We start from the raw sequence: 6,690 nt of genomic DNA, 5'->3' as shown, positions 1-6,690 counted from the left end.
GGGAAAAACAAAACAAAACTGGAAATCAAGGTGCACACAGCTTCCCAACTTGGACTTACTCTGAAGGTTGCTGTGTGCCTCCTAAGCAGCTGTTCAAATAAGTAGCTGCCCGAGGAAATGTATATTCAAATGCTCCTTGTCATTTGCCTCTCCTAGCTTCACACCTAAACGCCAGATGCAAGCTCTTCCAGGGCTAACAAATAGAGGCCTTCTGGTGGCTCATTATGGTAATTACTGGCCATGTATTACTGCCATGTGAAAAGGGTTGCAGGCAGGCCAGCCCAGGGGCATTTACAAGTGGTTTATTTGTGTTGAGCTATTAAGAATCTTGGAGTTATCAGATCAACCACTACTCTTTGGGTTTTAAAAGCAAGTTGTTCCTTAACAATCTGATCCTTCATCGGCCACCTCTGTGATATGTTTAAGCACCACTTAGGGCCCTAACATGCTGTTTAGGAAAGTTACTTTACCTGTTTACATAGTTTCTCCAGTCCACTGCGTCCTGTACACATTTTCTGCATGGCTCCTTCGCAACATCTAAAGTCACCCCCTCCCCCTCCCATCTCTCCAAAGGCTACAATACTTTCTTCATTCTTTGATCTTCAACAGGGCTACACACTTCTTTGATGGCCACAAACACTTTTGGTGTAAATGAATGTTGAATGCAACTGAGCTTTATGGGCTTGGACAAGTCAGGATGGAATCCAGGTAATATAGGGTCTGAAGCTCTTACAACTAGTGGGGAGGCCCTCTTTAACAAAAATAATAGAAAGTTTACAAATATAAAATTAGGCACAAAAGTGAATATTTGGAATGAGAAACAAATTCCAAAGTTTAGAAAGCTCACAAATCTACAAACAACACAAAATCTAAAAACAACAAAAACGTGACTTTAAAATCAACTGCCTGATTTGCCTCTAAACTGTTTTTCTTACTTTTGGTGGGGGGAGCAGATGTCCTTAGGCCATTAAAACTGTAAGATTTAAATTTTTAGTAAAAAATACTTATTTGTATCATTAAATTTTTTCCCTAAATGACCTTCCTTTATTTTGGTAATATAAAAAAAATATTTTTAATGGAAAAAAGAGAAAATATCACGTTGACATTAGAATTCTTTAGTCCTTCCCAAAAAATAATAGTCCGAAATTTAAATATATATAATTAAATATATATATTTATATATATAATATATGTAAGTATATGTTACATATATTATATATATTTCAATATTCATGCTAAAATCCCTTTTCCAAGAGGCATTAACCTATTTCTAAGGAGGATTACTCCCCAGGATTTACTATAGCAATGAGACAGGTGTTATGCAGGGTGTCACATGGGGTCTCTGGTCCCACTCCCCATATAAGAACGTAGGACATGGTGAGGACAAAAAGGCACACCAACGGAGCCATAAATAGGGGAGTCATACTACCATATTCTCGCTGGTAGCTGTGTTGGAGACACAGGAAGCAGGAGCCACACTATCCACAACCTGCGGTCCATTTCTCTCTGGCATCCAACCCCATTTGCCAGCTACAATCCACCGTGCTAACTGCAATCCGTGCTTGCTAGCTCAGCCACCATCTTCTTGCTAGTCCCCATTTTCTGCTAGTGTAGCCACGGCAGTTATATTAGTGGCCAATGGCTCTCTGGTTACAGCTGACGGCCAACTAGCCACAGCTGACGGCCATCCAATCACAGTTGATGGCCATTTACTACCTGAGCCAGCACCTTTCCACATGAGGCCGAGAGCCTGGAAACTGCACTCCTGGCTCTGTCCCCATACAGGTCAGTTTTCCCTATAGCACACTGGGATCTGCAGATTCCATTTCTGTGATTGGGGAACAGGCCAACATGTCAAAAAACTAGTTCCAGGCAGGTGTTCTCTGGAAAGGTTGTATTTAGTCCTTCACGCTTATATGTGTATAATTAGGAAAGTACAGTCCCCCTTTAGAAATTTGGGGTATGTGTACATAAACTGCATTGATTTGAGTTGCCATCAAGCAATATTTGTTGTTGTGAATGCAGTGTGAACCACACTTAGAATCTACAAAGGTCAGAACATATTTGTTTACATAACCTCTGGGGACAGAGCCAGGAGTGCAGTTTCCAGGCTCTCGGACTCACGTAGAAAGGTGCTCACTCGGGTAGTAAATGGCCATCAACTGTGACTGGATGGCCATCAGCTGTGGCTAGTTGGCCGTCAGCTGTAACCAGTGAGCCATTGGCCACTAATATAACTGCCGTGGCTATGCTAGCAGCAAATGGGGGCTAGCAAGAAGAGAGTGGCTGAGCTAGTAAGAGCGGATTGCAGTTAGGACGGCAGGTTGCAGACAGTGTGGCTCCTGCTTCCTGTGTCTCCAACCCAGCCATCAGCAAGAATATAGTGGTATGACTCCCCTATCTATGGCTCCGTGGGTGTTCCTTTTTGGCCTCCCCATGTCCTGCATTCTTATGTGGGGTGCGGGACCAGAGACCCCGCAGGCCGCCCTGCATGACAACCTCACTCTATCCTTCCAAGATAATGGTTTTCAATTCTTGGTGTACAAAAGAAACACCCAAGGAAAGCGGGTAAAATGCAGATTCCAGGGTCCCACTCTTAGCTATTCTGATTGAGTAGATCTGGGAGGGGACCCAAGAATGGGCAGTTTAAACTGGGGCTCAAGCTTGGAGCAGCACTATTTCAAGAAATTGTGCCTCTTTAATACTGGGAAAATTACAGTAGAGAGCAAAAAAGAGCCAGCGTTACAACTCCAAGGACTGTGATGGGTGGAAAAGGAATCAGAAACATTGCTTTCACTCCTAAATGCTCTCTCCATCCCTCTCCCCCCAGCTGACCAACGTGCCCTGAGCTATATAATGTGAACCCTTTGACCGAATGAATCAGTGCCTCAAAACTGGTCCGTTGGCAGTTAACAAAACCATACTGTGTGGAAAAAAACAATCCTTTTTTCCCTCAGAGTAGCTTGAAACCCTGTTAAGATAATAACTTGGACCTCACTTAAAAACCTGCTGCATTCAACCTTCTACCGGTAAATCTACGTTCCTCCAGATTGCTGCCTGGAGTACATGCGCTTTGTCTCTGCCAGTGCTAATGGTTTTCCTCCTTCTGCTCTAGACACGTGACAGCCTGGTGTCATAGTGCTGCTGCAAAATGCATTCTCCGTGCCCGGGAAGAACCTGTGTAAATATTCTCAATAAATAAATAACAGTTGTCATTTTCAGAATATGACAATCTCCAGCTGCCTGTGCGTAAAGTGAGCGACGTGTCATTTATCCTAATAGATGTGAATGCATGTATTGTACATACCAGTGAGTCACCTAATTCTTATTCACTCCAGCCTTGGTCTCAGTTGGGGGCAAGTGCCGCTAACAGGGTATGGCTGGATCAAATCACAAGCTGAAAAATCTTGGTCAATTATAGAAGCCTGAGGCTAAGGAGGGAGTTGTCTTTTTAGACCTCGGAGACCCCTCCTCTTCCCAGGCTTACTGAAGGTGCCAGTCAACCTCCCATCTGTGGAATTTCTGGGACTCTTTCTCTCCCCTGTAATTTAATGTGACTCAGTTGTTCTCTGTCCTGATAATACAAGTGGTGAGAAAGTCGCCTAATCCTCCTGGCATCCCCTCTTGTCAGCACCTCTTTATTTCCCTCTTTAAAGGCTCAACGTGTTTTGATTTACAATCCGCACCAAGATAACTGCAGGTGCCCTCTCTAAAAGGCAAGGTTAACTCACCTGAGATGAATTCTTTTATTGCAAACAAAAGCAACACATAAGCAGGAAATACAATTAATACAGGTGCTTCCCTGAAACTTAGCAAATGCCGGGTTGTCTTGAAAGGGGGAAAGAAAAAATCTTCACCGTGGCCCTGAGCTTCCTTTCACGCTATTTCAGTGAAGAGGATTTGAATTAGAATAACATTTGCAGGGGAAAGGAATAGCCAGCCCTTTATGTTCAGGAGAAGCCCCAAGAAAGACCTCAGTTAAGGAGCTGTAAATAGTTTAAGGACTCAGGTTATTCAGGGCGAGTTAAAATGTTGAACAAAGCTGACCCTAATGTCAGCATTTGGGGGCAAGACCCATCCAATGAAACCATCAGTTTTGTATGGTTTGTGTTTACAGCTATATTCTTGCTAAATTAACTTTTTAAAATACTCCAGTTAAGGCACGCTTTGTAGAACCTGTCATTTTATTCCCCTTGAAAATATATAATGTATATATTCCAGGAAAGCGTTTTGAGTTCTAGTAAAGGGAGGCAGATGTACTCAACTCGATCTTTAGTTTGCTTGAGGTTCAGAGTTCGCTATCCTGCTAGCTGACAGTGCATTACTTTAAAAACTTCAGAAGTTAATTGAAAATCTTTTATGACACGTAGGTAAATCTTTTCAGGTGGTATTAAAGATATTTGCTGTTCATGTTAAGAAATGATCAAAAAGGAAAGCAAAATAAATGCTACAATCCTATCAACTAGCTTAATTTAGTAAATCTTGTGTAGTTAAAGTAAATTAAGATAAAAAGCCTTGAAAAACAGGGGGAAATGGTAGATGTAACAAGAACACCTGACAAGTAGTTACAATTAAATTGCCAAGGATTGCCATCTATTTTTTTTAAATCTTGATCACTGTCTAAACAAGTACTGTATCTTCTCTTTTTTAAGTCCTGGTTCTGATATTTATTTCATTTGCATAGTTTGGTCAAGTCAAGTGTTATTAGGTTGGTGCCAAAGTAATTGTGGTTCAAAACGTTAAAAATAATTACAAAAACCGCAATTACTTTTGCACCAACCTAATACTTTTCAGCCTTGGCCAGGGTGCTTTCTCATATTAGTTCACCTAGGGGGCCACATTCCTCTCTTTGTAACCTGGACTCTCCCTCTCACAATCTCCTCCTTCTCCAGAGCACAACAAAATAGGTTTTCAAGAAATGCTTTTGGCATAGTCCCACTGCCCCAATGGCAGAATCTAGGTGCTCGCATGACAATATGACAAGACTGCATGCTCAATTACACCTGCTCCCCTTTTTAAGTAATTGCCTCAGATCCTGCTAAATTATGTGCTAGCTTTCTTGGGCATTTTAATTCAAGTTAGAATGAAAGTGATAAACTTTTATTAATTACTGTAGCCTGATTGTTTGAAACAATTTTTGGTTTTCTAGAATTCTACTGCCTTTCATGACCCAATTAGAAATAGCTAAAGACTCCTGCTATTTTGGACCCCTGTGGTGTTATCATTATATTTCCTTCTGCATATTCTATATATGAAACTAGTTTCCTTTATCTGGAGTTTTATATAGCAAAATAGAGTGCTATTTTGTGGAGTTTTCTATGACTGGCAGAAATAAAAACAATAAAGGAGTTAAGTAGGTCCAGATTTAGCAAATAAAAATACAACATGCCTAACTGAATCTGAATTGCAGATAAATAATGAATTATTTGTTAGTGTAAGTATGTCCCATGCAATATTGGGAATATAATTAAACTAAAAAAATTGCTTGTTTATCTGAAACTCAAATTTAACCAGGTGCCCTGTGTTTTATCTGGCAACCCTAAAGTTGAGTAAAGCCAAAACTGATTTATATATGTGTGTTTTCTGAGTCACATTTGATTGGGAAGCAAAGGAATGAATTATATTTCAATTTTGGTATTGGGGAAATGTGAAATCAATTTATATAATAGGTAAAAATATTGGCAAGAAATAATAACATGAATGAGGGTTTCATGCCTGTTTTCACTTTCTAGTAAAACATAAAATTTCTCTTTGTGTTTATAAATATGAAACTCCATTGTTTTCTGCCTGAATTAGCATTAGTTATTTTTGTGCGTAACCCTCTAAAACACTTTCTATTACTCAAGGTGAAGGCTTATAAGAACAGCAAATGGAAAAATAGTATTTTGATTAAAACTAGCTCAGTTCAAGGAATAAGGAACTCTGCTTTTAATTGGACTGTCTTGAGCAAAATATTAGGAAACAAATACTTCAGATGACTTTCAGATTCCATGAAAAATCTACTAAAGACAATTTCTTTTCAAAATCATAAGTACAGTAGCAGCACATTCTAGTGTTTACTTTCATGGCTCATGATTATTAGCAAAATATTAATAATTACAAAATCAATTGAGTTTTTGTAACTTGAGTTTGAGTTTTGAGTTTGAATGTGAGTTTCATGATTTTCTCATGATTTATCACTAGTTCTATCATATAAACCAATTAATAATATATGTTAATAAAATTAAGAAATGTGCTACAGATTATTTTGATTAATATTGAAATTTTACATATTTCAAGTTTTTTAATATGTGTGCTAATATTCACCCTATGTGTGAATTGAAGTATATTCCTAATTTCATAATTAAATTTATTTTTTATATTGTCTTTCGCCTCAGTCCACTATTAATAATTCCCACTATTTATTTTTTCTTCCTTACTTGTAAAGTAAATTGAGTTCAAAATGGAAAGAAGAGAGAGTTTGGTACTTTTATTATTACAATGCAGTCTGCTTTTATTATCAAATAATGCACCTATCATGTTAAACCTACTGTTGTTATTATGTTCTGAAATTTCTAAAATGAAATGCCTTTCTTTTTAATTGGCTTGATGATTTGTGAGGTAATGATAAACATTTCTTTTTGGTGGTTTTTAGGCGTGAACAATGAGCTTATAGCATGCATTACTTCATAGTTAATATGACAAAATGCA

This window comes from Rhinolophus sinicus, linkage group LG09 (genome assembly GCF_036562045.2).
Source record: "Rhinolophus sinicus isolate RSC01 linkage group LG09, ASM3656204v1, whole genome shotgun sequence".
Taxonomy (NCBI): Eukaryota; Metazoa; Chordata; class Mammalia; order Chiroptera; family Rhinolophidae; genus Rhinolophus; species Rhinolophus sinicus.
The sequence above is the reverse complement of the archived record's forward strand: the minus strand, read 5'-3'. Positions refer to the sequence as shown.